This window comes from Orcinus orca, chromosome 2 (assembly GCF_937001465.1).
Source record: "Orcinus orca chromosome 2, mOrcOrc1.1, whole genome shotgun sequence".
NCBI lineage: Eukaryota > Metazoa > Chordata > Mammalia > Artiodactyla > Delphinidae > Orcinus > Orcinus orca.
Window position 1 is genome coordinate 139,322,281 of NC_064560.1, and position 21,917 is coordinate 139,344,197.

Below are 21,917 nucleotides of genomic sequence, written 5' to 3' on the forward strand. Positions count from 1 at the left end.
GTTTAAAATTTTGTGAGATTAATTTCTGGCATGACAACATGAGAAGCTCTGTTGACTTGCTCCCCAGTGAAATGGTCAACACTGGTCAAAATTATTATTTAAAACTGGTCAAAATTACAAACAACAAAGAAACAAACAAAAATAGACCATTCAAAGCCTCTGGAAATGGTCTTAAGGGCAAATGGCAAATGAAGAAATCATCTATTCAAGAAAATCTAGGTTAAAAAAAATTAGATAAGAAAGACAAGTCTGCAGTATTTGAACGAGACCACACCTTTCCTCTCTCCTCCCAAATCAGTGAGGCAAAGACTCCACTCCAGCCCAGAGGACAGGGCTTCCTCTCCCCCCAGCTCCCAGATGGAGGACTTTCTTCCTGGGACTAGCAGGACTTCAGCATTTTTCACTCTGCCCCTAACTGCCTGTTGCTGAGGCTAAGTCCTGAGTCTGTGCAGTCAAGAGGTGAGGGATCCCTTCTGCCCAAACCGCAGCTGTGGAACGCAGACTCTACCTTCAGAGTGGCACGCTGGAAATACTAGGGCCCTCATAACTCTTCCCCCAGTTCCTGAGGTGATGGTTCCATACCAGAAGAAGCAAGTTAAGAGGACCTCATTGTCCCTATGCCCAGGTCCAGAGCCCTGGCTCAGAGAGTTTGCCTCAGGGGGTGGAGGGGGAGAGGCAGGCCATGAACCAGATAGCTCCTCATCTCTTCCCAAAGGAACAGAATTCATTTGCCACAGAAAGTGGAAAAGTTAAGCCTAAGGGTGCTCTTAGGAATAGTAGAGGGGTAATGGAAGGCAATTGCGAGGAGATCTGATTTATGAATCTAATGAAGATACAGCCAAGACTGAGGCTGGCTAGTGTGCAGGGGAGAAAGGAGAATAAAACAGCTGGAAGGAGCCCTCCTAGAGTCAGAACAAATATCAAACACTGACATCAGAAACTACTCCTTCAAAGGAGCCACAATTTGATTGTATTCATTTGTACAGGAATTAATTCCCCAGGGCATTGTTGAAAACAATAGAGTAATCAGCCGGCAATTAGTGAAGTGTAACAGCTGGGTGTACTCAGAGAAAGAGGGGCTGTGAGCATCCCCAAAGTTGTACTTCCTTGAGAAGCAACATCAGCAGCTTAACACCGTGGGATAAAAACAGATTTCACTAAAATAATCAGCCTACCAATAAACAAAGAAATAAGCAAATAACAAGCCCACTGGGTGGGGGAAGGGGGGACGAACAGTACCCAGAGTTGCTGCAATATGTTATCTAAAATTTACAGTTTCCAACAAAAAATTGTGAGGCAGGCAGAGATACAGGAAAATATAACTCATACACCAGGAAAAAGAAGCAGGAGCCATAAACCATGTGTAAAAGTGACTAGATATCAGACTTAATAGAAAAATATTTCAAAGTAGCCATTACATATACCTTCACAGAACTAAAGGAAAGAATGACTAAAGAAGTAAAGGAAGGTATGATGACAGTGCTTATTGCTATTTCATATTTGATACCAAATATTTCATATTTGATACCAATATGATATTGGTATCAATTTGATACAAATATGATACCAATATGGTATCAAATATGAAATAGCAATAAGCGAAATTATAAAAACAAGAACCAAATGGAAATTCTGAAGTGGAAAACTAAAATAAATGAAATAAAATATTCACTAAAGGGGCTGTAAAGAATTGAATTGGCAGAAGTAAGAATTAGTGACCTTGGGGACAGACTGATAGAGATTATGGAAGCTGAAGAACAGAGAAAAATGCATGAAGAGAAATGAATAGAACCTCCAAGATGTGGGACACCATTAGATGTGCCAACATACAAGTAATGGGATTATCAGAACGAGAGGAGAGAAAAGAGAAGAAAAAAATTCAAAAAATAATGACTGAAAAGTTCCCAAATTTATTGGAAAACAATAGCCTACACATCCAGGAAGCTCAACAAACTCCAAGTAGGATAAACTCAAAGAGACCCACAGATACAGTACAGTAAAAATGCTTAAAGTCAAAGACAAGGAGAAAATCTTGAAAGCAGCAAGATAAAAGAGACGAGTCAGTTATAAGGGAACATCGATAACATTATTGCTAACTTCTCAGCAGAAACAAAGGAGGCCAGAAGCAAGTGAGATAAATAGGTAAAGTACTAAAAGATTAAATATATATATATATATTAACCAAGATGCCTATATCTTGCAATGCTACCTTTCAAAAATGAAGGTAAAATAAAGACTTTCTCAAATAAAAACTGAGAATTTGCTGCCAGCAGACCCACCTTACAAGAAATACTAAAGGAAGTTCTTCAGGTTGAGAGCAAGTGACCCCAGACAGTTATTTGAATCCACACAGAGAGCATTGGTAAAGGACTCCTTGGAGTAATGGCTGATTTCAGCATTTGTGCCAAGGAAAGTACATGAGTCTTGATATCTTATTGTGTCAGAAAGGAAGAAAGTGCTCAAAGAATGATGGAGACATATTAAAAGAACACACAAGCCAACTTGAAGGAACTTCCACTGGATAAATCTGGGGCAATTTGAGTACCAGAACAAATAATTTTAGTAATTATTTATAACATATTGAATTAAATAGTAAACCATGAGTCCATAGTGATTAAATAACTAAATTATTAAATTTAGTTATTAAATAAGTTGATTGATTGAAAGTGAGATGAGGAATGGGATATTTACATAGTTTTAAAGCATCTCTCTACAAAACACTTATTAATTCCACAATGGAAAAGAGTAACTTTACAGTGAAGAAGCCCTGGAAGATATTACTTAATTCAAGTGATCAATGTGAATATCAATAATAGGGCAAACAGAAATCATGAGACACCAAGCAATGTGAAGAGTTCAACATCTCTATTATTCTGGAAGAAGATTCCTTACCTGATCATGATTGAATCATAAGGGAACATAGGACAAATCCAAACTGAGGAATATTTTATAAAAACCCAACCTGAGGAATATTCCACAAAGTAATTTTCAAAAGTGTCAAGGTCATTGTCATGGACACAACCTAAGGTGACCCCCCCTCCATGATCCCCCTCCTTTGGTGTTCACACTTTTGTGTAATCTCCTCCCTTTCAGTTTGAAAGGGCTATGACTTGCTTTTAACCAATAGGATATGGCAAAGGTAATGGATGTCACTCCACAATTACATATGATGTATATAAGATTCCATCTTATTAGCAGAGGTGCTGGGGACATTTCCTCTTATTGTCCCTGAAGTAAGTTGCTGTGAAGCAAGTGGCCATGTTGGAGAAGCTCACATGGCTGGAACTGTGGACAGCCTCTAGGAGCTAAGAGTGGCTTCCAGAAAGAAACTAAAGCCTCAATCCTGAAGCAGCAAGGAAACGAATTCTGCTAACAACCTGAGGGAGCTTGGAAGCAGATATTTCTCTGATCGGACCATAGCACTGGCTGACACACAGAATCCAGCCTGGTGAGACCCTTAAGCATAGAACTCAGTTAAACTGGATGGGATCCACATAACTTTGAAATTTTAAATGTGTAGAGTTTCAAGCTGCTAAGTTTGTGGCAATTGCTACACAGTGTAGAAAACTAATATAGTTATGAAAGTCAATTAAAGACTGAGAAACTGTTCCAGATTAAGGGGGACTAAGGTAATAGACAACTAAAAGCATTGCATGATTCTGACCTGGACTCTTCAGACAATCGGGAAAACTTTAAAGGCAACTGAGAATTAGACAGTAGTGGTATATCAATGTTATTTTCCTGATTTTGATGGCTATTTTGCAGTTAAGTAGGAGGAAACATGGTAGGAAATAAACATTAAAGTATTGAAGTGTGAAAAAAATTAGTTAATGAAGGTGTTTTTTCTTCACTTTGCCTAACAAGATTGATCATTTTTTCTCCTTAATTAAAGAAAGGAAGGATTGTGTCCTTCTACCTTTCTCCCAATGGTTAGGGAAGGGGATAAAATAGAGGGAATTAATATTTGGTGATCAATTACTAGGTACCACAACGGTAATATTCACTTCACACAAATTCTCTAATTTAATCCTTATGACATTAAATATCAGTAAATATCATTATCCCTACTTTATATAACAGGTAGATTGGATTATCATTCTTAATTCTTCACTGCCTCCCTCTGCCATGTGACTTTTCAACACCTCCCACAAAAGTAGGCAGGGTATATTTCCTCACCCCATTCACATGGAGATTAGTTGATGCAACTTACTTTGACCAAGGATATGTGGGCAGAAGTGAACCAAGGATTAAATGTGCTTTGTGTGAGTTGGTTTCTTTCTTGTGCTTCTGCTATTCACCATGAAAAGAACCTGCTACTATTCCAAGGAAAATAAGGAGAAACTAAAGTAGACCTGAACCTAACTTGAAGCCTGAAGCCAAACCAAGCCAATCCTGGTTGAGCCCAGTAGAATCATAATCTGTCCAAAGACTTTGTGAACAAGAAATATATGTGTAAACCATTGAAATTTGGGGGCTATTTGTTACATAACACTATTGCAGCAATAGCTGACTGACACACTGGCTCAAATTCAAACTCTCAGTTAATGGGTTTGTCTGATTCTAAAACCTATCCTCTTTATTACTTACTATATTACTACAACTCAACTAATAATATATTCGTGGGGGAAAGAAAACAACCTACTAGTGTTAATTGAAATCTTTTCAAAGTGTCTTCATAAACTTATTTTTGCTTCCTACATTACAAATGTATACTTTTTAACCATCATCTTTTAATAGTGTCCATGGGTATTTGTCACAAAGTCGAATAAACTTGATATATCTAAAGTGATAACTTTAGGACTGAGCTATCTTGGTATAGACTATATTGGTCACAATTCTTAAATGGGAAGTTTTTAAATGATTAGAATCTATACTGTTGAAAGTATATTATGATTAGGATATATATTTAGATTAGTTAAGATATTTTAGGATAGTGCCAAAGAGTTATGACTCAAATAATTAAATCTTCAGGTGGTCTGTGGGGATTTAAAAATTCTTCAGGTAAATTTCAATAGGTAGAAGAGAAGCCTCTGGTGCCCTGTGTTGCATACCCTCAGCCTACCTCTGGTTATAACCATGGCTATGGCAGACAATAGATGCAAGTTCAGACTCATATTTCTCACTTCAGCATGCACTGTGTTTCATCTTTCTGCCCCATTGTCTTCTCCAAAAATACAGGAGGTTCCTGGACTGATCTGCAAAGGCAGTCCAGAAGTGGGGGGAGCTAATTCCTCCAAGGCACTCTCAACCAATGGGGGCAAGGAGAGTGGATAAATGCTCTAGCCTTCTGTCTTTGGGATGGAAAATTCTGGAAAGCATTCTGTATATTTCTCAAGTATCCAGGTGTAATGGATCTACCTTTGCCCAGCAACCATCTTGATAACACACCTTTTACTACCATCTTCTCCTCAGTCCCACTCTCACCATTCCTTTACTCTTTCCTAGAATCATCTCCCAAGTAAACTACCTGCACCAAAATTCTTGTCTTATCTGGGGGGAACCCAAACTAAAACAAAGGCATTTCCCAGAAACTAAGGATCAAATACTCCTCCCCCAAACCAGTATGAGTTTGCATATGGCAGGGGAGATTAGAAGGGCAAGATTAGAGCTCAGTGGGTGCGACTCCCCTATTTTGTTACTTGGGTCACGTTACCAGATGGCCAGTTGGCACCGAGAATTCACTAATTTCACACACTGATCTTGAAAAGCTCCCTGGCTACATTTCCACTTATTGGCACCTACTTGCCTCTGTTTTTATTGTGTGGACACACGGCTATGACCCCTTACAGTACTAAGGAGGAATGACCTCTAGTGCTCAAATCCTCAGTCTGTGACTCACTAGATAACTTTGGACCTGCCACGAAGCCTCAGTTTCCACATCTGGCAAGAGAGGATAATAATTCCAACCTCATTAATTTATTTAAAGACAAGATGAACATCATGTAAGTAAAAGTGCTTTATAGATTGTAAAAGATTTAAAAAAAAGAAAACACTGGAGCTGGCATAGTATATTCATAAGAGTAATAGGAGTAAAACTACCTGAGTCCAACTTACTAGTTGTGTAAGTTTGTGCAAATGACACTTTGCGCCTCAGATTACTCATCTCTTAATGGGGATAATAACAATACCTACTCCAGAGGGTTCTTGAGAAGATAAAATGAGGTGACGCAATGTAAAGAATTAAAGCAGCACCTGAATCACAGTAGTTAATAAATGTTAAATATTAGTATTGTTATTACTAGATACTTGTATAATTAAACAAGTTACTAAGTGTCTAAAATAAGCAAAGCTCTGCACAGGAAACAATATTGTGTTACTGTATTATATTATAAGCAGCTAATGTTACATATCCTGATGAATACAGCCATGTACTCAGATATGCACGATACCAAACAGTATGTATAGAATGTTGGTGGAGGGCTAGAGTTGAACTGGGCGGGCATTGAGGGGTGGTTACTATCTTGGTATATGAGATGGGGGGCTGAGTGTTTTAGTCAGTGAGAGGTATATAAGCAAAGCCACAGATGTGGGGGTGTCGTGGGATTTAAGGCTAGACTAACGTGTTGGGTTCAGGTTGTGAAGAGTCCAGGATGGCAGGCCCTAGGGTCTGGATTCTCTCTGGAGAGAGCCACTGAAGGACTTCTGAGAAAAGTGATGTGAACAGAGCACCATGTTAGGGAAATTAATTTGGTGGTGGTTTGTGTAAAAGAACAACAGTGAGCAGGCTTAGATACCAAGACATCATTGGGAAGAAAAGTGCGGTACTCCAGTAGTGAAGTGGTAAGGGCCTGAATCAAAGCAGAGCAGTGGAACCAGAAAAGTCAAGACAGATGAGAGAGGCACTTTGTGGAACAAGAGGGTTAGGTGTCCTTTACCTTTTACTCGTAGAAAAGAGCTTACCTACCTGAATCACCTCAACACATAGCAACCAATATACAAATAACCAGAGATTTGTACACAGCTATACAGTACATTTATCCCTATGGTACACTTTTGTGGGGTTTGCAAAAGGTCACCTTTCCACTATAAGGCTGATGCTTTATCATTCTGAAGTGCTTTGAAAGGTGACCCAGAAACATAAACAGTGAGTTAATAATAGATAGTGACACGTGTACACATTCCTTGAGAAGTAACTACTACTTCTCAACTATCCATGAAGTTAGATTGACCCTGTAACCATTACTGCAGAGTTGCCTGTGAGAAGTATTATTATCCCTGTTTCACAGACGAGAACATAAAGGCACAAAATGAGAATTTTACGAATCCTGTCCATCCTTCCAGTCTTAGCTTGAATGTCATCTCTCCCTGAGGACTTTTCAGAGCTGAGAAGCAATCTGAACTCCAAAACACTTGTTCAGAGTCTTTCACGATATTTAGAGTTTGTATTAGATTCATTTGTGTACATGTTTGATCTCATTTATTGGATCATAAGTTTCTTTAAGATAGAGGCTATTGTCTTCATCTCTGTATTCCCCGTAGAGCATAGTCCTAGTGTCTGACACATAGTAGGATGCTCAATAAACGTTTGTTGAATTGATTGAAGTATGAACACTAATCAGGCCTTGTCTGCTATGGGTATGTTTATTTGAATGTGTAAGTGGTAGCTTCCCCATGGATCCCTTCAAGAGCGTGTTGATACCTTAGCAGCTCTTTGAAGTTCTGGTGCATTTAATTAAATGTGTAATATTTTTAGAGTCCTTATACCAAGAAGATAGATTGTATATTATAATGTATTCACTGTTCATTCCAAAAAAGACCTATGCATTTATTTAAGTATTCAGTTAACAAAGACAATAAAGATGAGAAATAACTGAGCTTCAAAGTATTAACCAATTCCAGTCTCCCTAAAATTAGATATTTTAAGATCTTCTCTGATCTATTTCATATTCCCTTTTTCCCCCCTTTTGGTCAGAAAGGATCCCTTCCTAGGTAATTCCACATGATTCTATTTTTGTTGTTGTTTATACTTTGTGTAAGAATTTTTTTTTTTTTTTTTAATGCTTGGGTCTGATTCTCTGGACCATGGTTTATCGAGAAGATCTGTTTTAAGCCAAGGAGAGTTTATTTATGTAGGATGGAGCCAGGAGGGGGAGTGTGTCTTGCAGACAATAGTGCAGCTGCAGCCTCATGGACTGCTGTTCGGGCTCTAGGCTCCCAGCCCTCTTTAAGGGTAGATCTTCTGTACCTTCCATCATACGGCCTTCCAGCTGCCAGAATTTTCTAGGCTTTGGGATACAGTAAAACTGGTTTCCTAAAAGGCATTGTGGTGTTAGGGCACTGTTTCTCAAACAAGGCTGATCAGAAGACTGACTTAAGAGTGCTTGTAAAAAATTGCATTCTCAGGCTCCATCCTCCAATCTACTTCCTAGAAGCTTCAGAGGAGGAGTCTGGAATATCTGTTTTTTAACCAAACACCTCAGATTTAATCTTGTGATCAAGCAAATTGGGACACTTTCATGTAGTGACTGAAAATAACTGGCTCTAGTAGCTTTCACTTACTGGCTATGTGACTCTTAAGGAAGATACTCTTCCTCTCTGATTTGGTTTCCTCAACTGTAAAATGGGGATAATTATAGTATCTACCTATTATTAGAGAGGATTAAAATAAATGATAATGTATGTTAAAGGCTTAGCATAATATCTGGGACATAGTAAGTACCCAATAAATGTCAGCTATGTAGTAAACCTTTCTCCCCTTTTATTATAGGCAATCTTTTTTTTTTCATTTTTCCAGTTTTATTGACATATGACCGACATACAACACTGTACAAGTTTATGGTGTACAGCATAATGACTTGACTTAAGTATATTGTGAAATAATTACCAAAATAACTTTAGTTTACACCCATCATCTCATATAGACACACACAAATTTTTTTAAAAATTTTTTCCTTATGATGAGAACTGTTAGGATCTACTCTCAACGATTTTCAAATATTTCATACAGCAGTGCTAATTATATTTCATCATGTTGTACATGAAATCTCTAGTACTTATCTATCTTATAACTGGAAGATACCTTTTGACCATATTCATGCAATTTCCCCTCCCCCCCCATTCCCTGCCTATTGTAACCACAAATCTTATTACTTTTCCTATGAATTTTGTTTGTTTTTTAGTTTTCACATATAAATGAGATTGTACAGTATTGTCTTTCTCTACGTGAGTTATTTCACTTAGCATAATGTCCTCGAGGTTCACTCATGTTGTTGCAAATAGCAGGATTTCCTTCTTTTCATGGTTTAATAATATTCCATTCTTATTATAGGCAATCTTGCTTTCGAGAGGATGTTGTACATCCCTAGGTCACTTTATCCAGGAAATCTTTTCTGTCTAATTGGAAGATGCTCTGTCAAGTTCCATCCTTACTAAACCTGCAGTGTCTCTCCTAGGCGACCATAGTATTTTAGAATTGGAAAGGACTTAGAGATGTACTATCTTACACCCTAATATCATTTGCTTATTTCTCATCCATTCCTTAATCATTTTCGGTGAACTGCCTATTTATGTGTTGCTGTAAATTACCCTCCTAGGGACATCTCCCGCCTACCTTCCACTTAGACTGGGAGACCTGGGTGACCTCCACACCCAGAAAATGTCTCGATCTGCTTGTTCCTTTTATGGTTATAGGGTTTGCCCCTCCACTAACATCTTTTCATGGTAGCTTTGCTTCCCCTGCCCAAAAAGACACGTGTCCCGAACTTTAAACCAACACATTTTCCTCATTACTGGTAATGTGAGAGTCAACGTCAATAAACTTTTGTTATATGTTTGCCTAGTTTTCTGTCTATTCATCTAAATCAATGTTGTCTCTATTAGACTGTATATTCCTGGAAGTCAGGGATTTTCATTTCTTCGCATTGTCTTATGGAAAAATGCCACACAGCTGCATATTAAATGCACAAAAAATACGATCTGATGTTGGAGACATGGAGTTGGAGTTGACTTAGACTATGATATTGTCTTTGTTTCAGTAAAATTCTCTTGATCCTAAAGTATATTTGCCTGATTCCTTTTCACTTTAAAAACAATTTAATGCACAATCTTTGTCTCTGCACTTCTCCAATTTTAAGAACTTTGTGTGTGCTAATTTGTCAAGCGAAACTGTAACAAACGTCTCCTGGAAATTTAGAACACAATTTTGAGGCATTCATTTGCTTTTCTTGGCATTTACTTCCTTAAAGAAGTCAAGAAATTATTGAAGCATGACTTTTTCATTCCAGAGACTCTATTGGCTATCCTTAATCAAGCTGTGCTTTTCTCAGTGTTCCCCATTTAATCTCCTAAAATACTTCCTAAGACTTTGTCCCCTACAATGGAATCAAAACTAAATGGTCTGTAATTTCCTCAAGTGTTCCCAGATCCTGTTGTAAATAATGACATTGTGCTGGCCACTTTCCAGTCTGAATGAAGTGACCTTGTGAAAATGTCTGCTCACTCTTCTAAAATGTCTTTTTCTACTTTCTGTAGGGCTCTTGGATACAGCTTGGCAAACAATACCTATTCCAAGAAACACCATTCTTCACCTCAGTCATGTTATTTCCTTCACATAGACAGTACTGTATCCAGAGCTAAAGGACTTATGTTTAAAAGTTAATTAATATTTTAAAATAGGAATTATAGGTGTACTGTGGCTCGAAGGCCAGACCAGACAACCTATGAATATCTGAATTAACACAAAGAAAATCTATTGTTGTTTTGTAAACTCAAAGACGATGTGAACTTCCATCCAGTCAGATAGTTTTTATTGTAATCATGTTCAATACCACTTTTTTTTTTAAGGAAAGAAACCATTTCCTACTTTATAATACAAAAACATTTAAAATTACTTATTTCAGGCTGACAGAAAAGGAGTATTTCACCTTATTGGTAAAGATAGATCTTTCTGAGGAATTACGTTGCATTCAAATGAGAAATACGTGATGTTCTGGATGTCCTGATGCTTGCCCTCTGCACCCCGCCACAGGTCAAAAAAAAAAAAAAAAAGAATTAGGACATCTGGCAAAGCCCAAGGAAAAGCAGCTAAACTCACTGAAGGGACAGGGTACTTCTCACATGCAGACAGACTAAAAATACAAAAACCTATTAGTGTGAAATAACAAAAGCTGAAAGGAGAGAAGTAACTGGGACCTCTGCTGAATCCCCAGCTATGCGGGACCACCGGCTTGACGAGCTAATTAAAATTAGAAACCCCATTTTTGTTTATGGCCTACGTGTGTATACAAGTTTTATAAGTTAGATACAAGTACTGCAACTAAGAGTCGTTTAATAGATGGAGATATTGGGAGTTTTCAACCAGATGGCAGTGATTTTATTATTTTCTTTAAGAAAAACCAAGGGGTAATAAACTTGGGAGAGTGTTTTGAACTTCAGAAATCAAATCAAAATTTAATGACATTTTTGGGGGAGTTTGTAAAACTAGCTAACAAGCCGGCAAAGTTTTTTCCTCATAAAATAGGAGGAAAATAACAATTTTAAAAGAAATTTGGTTGTTCGTTTCCAATTTTGAGGAAAGCAATTGCTTCTGCTTGTGCTTTCATAACTATAAACATCACATGCATTAGTGGGGGGGGGGGTCAGTGTGTACTCATCTACCTTCCCTTGGCATTGTTCAGCTTTAGCAAACACCTACCACACAGTATGCTCCACTGTAGGAGATTGGCAGCAAGGTCCTATTTAATTAACTAATTAAATGACTACACCTAAATTAGCATTATTAGGTCTTTTATAATGATTGTCGAAGCACTGTAAATTAATTTTCTTACTGGCTATGACCATCATTTGCTGCTATCACAGTATTAAGAGATAATGCCATGCACAGTAGGAAATCTCTATCGGCAGAAAATGAACATGGTCATCCTTGGATCACCAATTAGGAAACCTATTGTGTAGCAAAAACATCATGTCTAGGCTGTAATATGATCAAATAACCATTAATTACCTTCACTAGTGAGAATTACCTTCTTTGTTGAAGAAGTATTGCATTCCATATTATAGTTCAAAAATGTCGGGAGAAACCAGCAACAAAAACATCAATTTCTAAAAATGGTACATGTAATCCAAATCATATTAACCTAACACGCTCCACGTCAGGTTAAATTAACATAAGCTTTGTTACTGAGCCTGAATAATATAACTTACCTCTTAGCCTTCAGATGTATTGATTAAATGGGTCATCCTCACCTGCCTACAAATACAAATATAATCCAACTGTACTGTTCTCTAGGGAACCGAATGGTAAAAATCCCTGATAAATATCCAATCCAGATTCATGATAACTGAGAGCCTGTTTCCTTGACTAATACAGAGATGACAGAATGAAGATAAGCAAGTCCCTGGATCCCGTGTACGTGTGCGTGTGTGTGTGTGTCCATGTGTGTGAATATGCATGCTTCCTATGACCAGGGTCCAGGAACTTCCATGAGATTCTCAGGCCATGTGTGACAGAACCCCCTCCCTCTCCCCCTCCAAAGTGCACGGCGTTGGAAGGCTCACGTGCAGTCACTGTGGAGCACAGGAGTTGTGCACGACTGCACTGTTTAGCAGCCATGAATGAACCTGAGTGCCAACGTGAGGCCTCAGCCTTGATCAGCATGGCCGTTACGCAGTGTAGTTCCGCTGGGCAGGGGTATGGTGTAACGGTCAGGAGAGGGGGCCCTGGATTAGGTTGCCAGGGTTTGGTCTCAAGTCCTACCCTTTACAAGCTGTATCCCCTTAGATAAAGTACGCGAACTTCTCTGTGGCTCAATTTTGCTCATCTTTAAAATATTACTCACCTCAAAAGTTTGCTGTGATTATATATATTCTCAGGGAGTTTCTGGTGATCTACACAACAGAAACCATAAAATGAAAGACTAATAAATTTGCCTATGCAAACATTAAAGTCACTGCAGGACTAAATTATCAAAACCAAAAATAACATAAAATGACATATTTATTTAAAAATAATCCATCAAGGGGCTTCCCTGGTGGCTCAGGGGTTGAGAATCTGCCTGCCAATGCAGGGGACACGGGTTCGAGCCCTGGTCTGGGAAGATCCCACATGCCGTGGAGCAACTGGGCCCATGAGCCACAATTACTGAGCCTGCACGCCTGGAGCCTGTGCTCCGCAACAAGAAAGGCCGCGACAGTGAGTGGCCCCCGCACCGCGATGAAGAGTGGCCCCCGCTCGCCGCAACTAGAGAAAGCCCTCGCACAGAAACGAAGACCCAACACAGCCAAAAATAAATAAATAAATAAATTTAAAAATAATAATCCAGCAGGGCACAGGGACAGAAGTAATGCAGGGTGGGGTGATAGTAAATGAATTGTTTGTCTATATATTGATAATGCTGGGTATTTGACCCATAAAAATTTGTTAATCTATTCTATTTTTGTATATGTTTGAAATTTTCTGAGATAAAACATTAAAAAAATAAAAACATAAAAATACCATATCAGAAAAATGATGATGAATTAAGGGAAAAATGTTTGTAAGACATATAATACTAATGGGCTAATTCCCCTAATATATAAAGAGGTCAAACAAATTGATTTAAAAAGTCAAGAAAAACCAACATAGAAATAGAATCAGAACAGACAATAAGCACAATTATAGAAAAAAGGAAAACTATATATTATAATAATATATAAAATATATTATTTTATCTTTATAAAATATTTTATATTATTTATTTTAAACTATATTTAAACTTTAATTTAAGTGTTATAAATTTTATTTATATTTTATGAAATAAAATTTGATTATATTTAAAATATATCAAGTAATGCTCATTTTACTCATAATAAGAGAATTATAAATTAAAACAACAGTGAAAATCCATTTTTGACCTATCAAATTGGCAAAGGTCAGAAAGTTTGATAATACATTGTGGGTAAAAATATAAAGTAGAATAACTTCTTTGGAGAGCAATTTTACAAAATCTGTGAAAAGTTAAAATGCACATTCCATTTAATCCATCAATTCTACTTCTAGAAATTAGCTTACAGATACATTCACACATGAGTTGAAAGCAAACATGTAAGGATATTAAATATAGGTGACTGTAATGGCAAAAGATTTACAACACCCTAAATGTCTATTGGGAAGGAACTGGTTAAATAGATTATAGCACATCCATATAATGGAATACTAAGAAGCAGTTTAAAAGAATGAGGCAGCTCCAGAATATGAGTTGGTCTCTAACACATTGAAAATGGAAAAAAAATCCAGGAGTAGAACAGTATATTAGTACATGACCATTGGTGTAAAATAAGTATATATAACATATATATATATATATATATATACTTCCATATACATAGAATAGGACTCTCTAGAAGGATACACAAAAAACCAGTAGCAATGGTTGCTTCAGGAGAGGGAAACGAGGTAGAGGAAAATACAGGCAGGGGAAGGAGTCCTACTCTTCACTGTATACCCTTCTGTTTCTTTAAACTTTGTTACCATGGGCATGTACTAGCTATTTATAGATGTATTTTTCACATTTAAGTGTTTAGAACTGTGTTGGCATGTACTGAATGCTCAATAAATGTTATCTACTCTTATTATTGTTACTTCACTGTTACTCCAGCCTCCATTTCAGGCCTTCCACTACACCATGGCACGTACCTTTTTACAATACCAAAGTCGACAATAACCAACCCCCAAATATGCCCCATGCTTTGCTATTTCCATACTTAAATTCATGTGCTTACCTCCTCTTTGAAGTTCCCTTGTGCACTTGTTGAAATTCTACTTACCCTTCAAGGCCCAATTCAAATACTGCCTCCTCCTGAATTATATAATAGCTGTATAATCTTGAGAAATTTATGTAACTGCTTAAGCCTCGGTTTTCACATCTGTTAAATGGAAGGTAACCACAGAAACTGTAAGGATTAAATGTGATAAGACAAGTAAATCTACTCATGCATTCATCCAACATCTAGTTCTTGATCACCTATTTTGTGCAGGCGCTGTGATATGCTTTAGGGTTAGAACCAGGAAAAAACTGACAATATCTCTGCCCTCGTGAAGCTCACAGTCTAGAAGGGAAATTTCCACTCTTGATAGATGCTATGGCACAGGGTGTGAAAGTACAGAGGAGGGGTACCTATCCAAGAAAGACAAATCCTCGGGAAAGAAAGAGTTGAGTTGGAAGGAAAGTCGGAAACAAAATCTTCTTTTAACTTTGAGCGACCCAAAAGAAGTTATAAGCAGGGAGGAGCAGAGAATTTAGAAAGATTAGTCTTGGCACCGCTCATGTCTGTGACCGTCTTGGGTCATTGGTCTCTATGCTTTTGGTAATCAAAAACAATCCACAGACTGGAGACAGTGTTCCTCTCTGCCCTTAGCCCTGAACTCTCAAGTAAATAGTCCTCCTGCTGCCCCAAGCCTACCAGCCTCCACGAAACCAAGCCCTCCAGACCACAATACAGAAAAATTAAGTCCTTAACTGAAGAATCAGGCAGTTCTCCAAATGGTGCCGCAGGAAGAAATAAAAGCTTAATTTAGAGCTTCCCTTGTCACCACCAAGGGACACTGCCTTCCAGAATTAAGAGTGCCAAAGGGTAGTGCCTCCCACCCTTCCCGGTGGCCGCCCCTGCCAGAGGTGCGCTCCCCACCTGAGTTCTCTCTCCCCACTCTGGTTACCCCACCACAACCCCATCTCCAACCTCTCTTCAAGTCTTTCAGCTGCGTGATCCCCACTGCTTCCTCTGGGGCCAATCCTCCCTTACCTTTCAGGAAGAAGCTTCTTCCTCTGGCTCCTTACGGCACTTGAAACTCATCAAGCAAGGCCTCAGGCGTGACCCAGGTGTGAGCTGAAGTTCACCACTCAGTCCGTAGCATTTAGAGGAGTATTTTTGTTCCCTGAAGAAAACGGAATGACAGTGTAGTCTCCCCACTGGTGCGAGATGTGTCATCGATGAAGTCAGGTGCAGCTTGTAATAACAATCACTCACTTTCTTAGGCTAATTCTCCATAAAGGAAATAATATTTCTCCTATCAGCCAGGTTTTGGCTTTGATCTTCAAGGACCACCACTACAGTCAACCCCGGCTATCATTATGCTGAGAAACATATTCTTACAACTGAGGCCTGTCAGCTGTACGAAAGCAACCACTTGAACTAGTTGGAAGTATGGATGCTAGTTCCAATAAAAGCCAATAAGATCCTTTTGACTCTAGATATCTTTCTGATGGAGGTAAAGAGAAAGGTTTGCCAGTTCACACAGCCACAAGTTGAATAATATCTCTTTCAAGAATTTAATTTTGGTTTGCCTTTGCTTTTTTTTTTCCTTTGAGGGAAAGTCAAACACACACACACCAAAGATAAAAAGTAAACAAATAAACAAAAAAACCCACCTCTGAGCCAAAAATGAAACTGTGGCTCTCCAGGGAATCCTAGAGTAAGCTCAGGGGTCTCCGCCTGATGTCTATAACCATGCCCAGCTGAAACAAGAGAGACTGTCACTCGTTTTGATCAAGTAGTACAAACTGGAGATATGATCAGTTTTCACAGCACACAGAATCATGTGTTGTCACAGTGATACCTGCCTGGGTAGGTGGGGAGAGCCACACCCAGAAGCCCCAGTCTGTCTTTAGAGGTGGGGGAAACCCAAAGCCTCTCTGAGCATGTGCAAGGCAACAGATTTATGCTGCCCTCTGCTGGTGAGCAGCTCTACTGCAAAGCTTTTACAGGGGAACAGGGCCTGGGTAGGCTGACTACTGCCCCATTCCCAGCCCCATTTCCCAGCAGCCTCCAAGAGAAATAACCTGCTAACCTTAGAAGATGAGGAGGGCGGGACTGAGGTGAGAGTGGAGTGGGGGATGATATAGGCCAGGAGAAGCAGAAAGACCACACACCAGGGATATGTCACTATTAGAATCCAATATAGCCCACAGGGTTATCTTTGCTTTGTATTTGATTTGTGGAGAGAAATTTTCATTCGGGCTCTCTTGTGACATTTGAGTTACTTAGTACTGAATGCATTCTGTGATGTACTCAGAGAATGCTTTTCACTAATGCTTCCCTAATTCATGGGGGCTGCTGTTTTACCAGTCACCATGATCCTTAATCAGTGGAGTTGTATGGCATGTAGATAGTTTTTAAAAGTGCTTAATAAAAATCATTTAATTCTAAATGACATGAGTGCACTTAACCCTAAAGATATTAAAACTGATTGTTTCATGTATTGCCATGAGTAAGTAGAAATTCAAAAATAAAAGCTTCCTGCACTTAAATCAAAGAGCACCAAGCTCATAGCCACTCGCTACAAGCACATGCATCAGTGTCATGAAGCTGGGCTATGATAACTTAACCCATTTCAAGCTTTTAAACTGTAAATATGAAGTACTTGAATTTGATCAGTGATGAGATACATAAGTGAGTTTTTCCAAGCAAAGTACTGTGTGTGACCTGATAGCCTGTTGGAACCCTGTGGAGATCACCTGTTGCTTATTTGCAGATTCGGTGAGGGCAGCGGTAGGGCCAGCCACTGGTGTTTGGCAGGGCCAGTATGAGATGCTTGTCCAGACTCTAGCCTAGAGGCAGGTCTGGTCTGAGCCAATAGGAAGGCAGGTATTTTCATTGACTGCACTTTTCCCCTTCGGATTTCACCGTAACTACATTCACACTTGCTTGACGCCTTTAGTATAACCCTCAGCACAAGACCATGTCTGTAAGGAAACTTAATTATGGGCTTGATTACAGATCGAAATAAATTTTGGAGGGATATGCCTGTCAAATTTGCGTTTGTCTTAACTAATCCTCCAACAATTTGCTAATTTTTTCTCAAATTGCCTGGTTAATATGAGGCCATCAATACAGTGAATCCCTATGATGTTCTGTGGAATATCCTCATTTCCTAGGTACCTTCGGATTATATTATGACAGAGGGTGGGAGAGTTAGCATAAGTCTTGGCCAAGAAGGTAAATGTATGCCATTATCTGTCCCACGCAAATGCGCACCACTTTGATCCCACTCGCCAGATCACTGGCTTCATACCATGTAAAAGGCCGTGCTAATTTCCCCTAGCAAGGATACTACAGCAGACATAGCAGCTGCAGTTGATACTACTATTTGATTGAGTTTGCCATAGTCATACTCTAGAATTCACCTACTTTTTGTATTGAGCCAGACTTGGGAATTAAATGGAGAAATGATGAGGGCCACTGCCCCTGCATCCTTTACATCTCTAAGGGTGACATTAATCTCTGCCATTCACCCCAGGATGTGATAATGCTGTTGATTAATAGCTTGGTAAGGGAGGAAGCAGGTTCAGAGGCTTCCACTTGGCCTTTCCAACTATGATATATCTTATTCCACAGAAGAATGAACCAAAAAGAAGGTTCTTCCAACTCCCAGAGATGTTCATTACAAATAAACATTCAGTGACTAGCAAAATGACCACTGGTTAGATCTCAGTTCCTGCTCAGGACCCCATTCTTCGTCTGGTTTTTACACATTCCCCACTAATAAGAGGGTTATTCAAACACTTCAGGTCGCCAGGTATTGGTATCAATTGAAACCCCGTGTCCAACTGTCATCAAAATGTCTGGGTGTCCTGCATTATCCACACTACATTTACCTTCATAAATGGCCACAGGTCCCACTGGGAAAGGCCTAGGGGGATCATTACTCTATACACTAGCCATGATGATACAGGGTCATCACCTCGAATTCAGTGAATGGATTCAGGATCTGAGAACCGGCTCAGGTCCAGAAAATAGGCAGAGAACCACTGTCTTTTGTTTTTTTTATTGGGGTGGCTGCTCTTACCATCTTGATTATTTATCCTTGATTTCTTTTGAGTGTATAAATTAAGAAGTATCTTTGTCAGCTGTCCAGCCAGCCAGCCCCTGGGACCACCACGTTCTATGAACCACCTCTATCACTCTCTGAATGTCAGACCATGCTGGCTGCCACTCCAATCTGCCTGCTCATTACAAGAACTGTGTTCATCTTGCTTCTGACAGTTAAGTGCCAACATCTTGCCTCTACGTTTGCAGGATACTATCAGCCGCATTCTACTATGACCGGTTTTGTAAGAAATTTTCTACTGTGAGCTGTGGCCTACAGAGGACAGTCATCCCTGAGCTTCTCAGTAATGCTAATGGCCTCCCCACCAGCACATTCCTTATCATTTTGGTAAACAGAGTGTCCTCCAGACCCTATCCATCAGTGCTTATTTCCAGTCTTACAGAGCATATCTGTTCTGGAATGCCCATTTCTCTGTGTGTTTTGTTTCCACCTGTCCTGGACTTCTCATTTAAATGTGGGCTCCTGCTTTTTCCAAGCTTCCTAGAGCCCACTAGCACTGTCTCCTGGGGTCCTTGCCAGGAAGAAAATAATCTGTGTCCCAGGCAAGTGTTCTTCTACTGAGAAACTCTTCTTTACCCAACTTTACATTCCACCCCCATTTTATCCAGAATCTTTAGGCTCCAGTCTCATAATACCATACTGGCTCTGTCAATACATTTTGGCTAGGTCCCAAAGATCCTTCTGCATCTAATTCCTTTCCTCCCTTATAGGCCCAGCACTTACTTCCCCAGCTGGGTTATGTTCATGACTTGATCCTAGTGATTGGTCTGATGGCCAGGAGGGAAGGCGAGCATAGATCCTGAGCAGGACCTGTGTGATCTACTGAGCAGAGACCTCTGAGTCATCTTTGGGGGGTGGGAAGGGACACTAGCCTTTAGCAGGGAGGAGTGGCTCTCTTATGCAGGTCTAAAGGGTTCAGATTTGTGTTTTGAAAGTTCTTGAGTGCAGTGACCCAGGTGTCCCCATCTCAAGTCCCAGGATCCCTCTCCTTCTCAATCAGGGCCCTGATCTTGGTGTAGGAGACTTGCTGGGGTTGAGAAGTCAGCCTTCATCTTTTACACTTAAAATTAACTGTAAAAGGAACAGGATTGAAAGCCCAGAGATAAACCCACACACCTATGGTCACCTAATCTATGACAAAGGAGGCAAGAATATACAGTGGAGAAAAACAGTCTCTTCAATAAGTGGTGCTGGGAAAACTGGACAGCTACATGTAAAAGAATGAAATCAGAACACTCCCTAACACCATACACAAAAGTAAACTCAAAATGGATTAAAGACCTAAGTGTAAGGCCAGATACTATAAAACTCTTAGAGAAAGACATAGGGAAAACACTCTGACATAAATCACAGCAATATCTTTTTTTTTTTAACCCTCAGCACTGTCTGCCCTGCAGCTGTAGGAACAGCCAAGGAGGCCCTCCGACGTTCACATTTCGCCCTTAACTGGTGATTAATTATCCCTCTACCTTTCATTGTCTTTCTCAAAAATATTGATAACAGCCAGCAATAGTCAACAGATTCCACAGTCCTTAAAGGAGTACTTTTCCTGTTCCTCGCAAACACCTGAGAGTTTGTACCTGTCAGTACATTCCCTTCTACTGGCACCTTCTCCAATTCACTTCCGGTAAAAGTTCGAACAATTGCACTGATACAGCATGCCAGGCTTATCAGTCCTTCACTTAGCACCAGTCATGGGGTCCTAATTACCAGCTGGACACTGCATAAACCAGCCTCAAAATCCTATTGGACAGTTTCCTGGACCATTCCTGGTACCAACTGTCTTAGGTTCCTAAGAAATAAACCCTGAGATAGAGATTTGCTTGCAGGATGTTTATTGGGGAATTTATTGAAACAATACCTGTAAGAAAGTGAGGGAAGCAGGATTGGGCAGAAGAAAAATTGAACTGCAATGCAGGTGCCACAGAGACTTCAGTCCACAGTTATCCCAAAGTGAGGCAAAGGGGCCAGGGTTTTGTAGCACTGCACTGGATGTGGACTGGCACTGGGCAGGGGGTATAACATTAGGCAAGACAGCTTCCCTTGGCTAGGTCAGGATTTCTCCATAGTGGCACTATTGTCATTTTGGACCAGATAATTTCTTGTTGGGGCAAAGAGCTGTCCTGTGCATTATAGGATGGTTAGCAAGATCTCTGGCCTCCACTTACTAAATGCCAGTAGCACTCCCCTCCTCACCACCAGCTAATCAAAATGCCTCCAGATATTGCCAGTGGCTCCTGGGAGTATAACTGCCCCCAGTTGAGAGCCACTGAGCTGAGGGCATTTCACACAAGGAATGCAGCTGTGAGCCATTAGCAGTCAACAGCCCCGGAAGCCGGAGGAACAGTGCCTGCATCCTGGCATCCACTACATGCCCCAAGCTAAGTCAATCAATCAATAAATGTAAGAGGAAAATATATATTTCAAATAATGTAAGGTTTCAATACTTTAATACTTAAATTTTTAATCCTTTTGGAATTTATTTTGGGTGTGATGTGAGGTAGGACACTAATTTCATTTTTATCAAAAATTATAATTCATTGTGTAATATTTTTAATTAAATATTGTTTCCTTGATAGTATGAAATGCCTCTCATCATACTGTAATTTCCAATATACACATGGGTCTGTTTTTGGACTTCTCATTCAGTTCTGAAGATCCATGTATCTATTTGGATACCAATACCCTGCTATTCTGAAATTTTGAAGTTATTTTTCTTTTCAATGTATTTTTCTTCCTCAGAATTTCCTGACTGTTATCACCCATTTACTCTTACAGATAAAACTTAACATTAACTAATAAATCCCCTAATCTCCAAAAACAATGATTTGGATGTTTATTAAAATTATGTTACATTTACAGACTATTTCAGAGAGTGTTGATATATTCACAATATGAAGTTTTTCCTTCTAGGAACCTGGTATTTCTCTCCAATTATTCAATTTTTATTTTATGTACTTTAGTAAAGTTCTGTAGTTGTTTCTTCAGTACAGATTCTGAAGTCCATTTTTGCACGTGTATGGGGGCTATTGTGTGTGAGTTTTTCTCTCATGTACAATAGCCCCCCACGTATTTTTGGACATTTTGACATTTTTGATGTTTTACCAGAAAATGA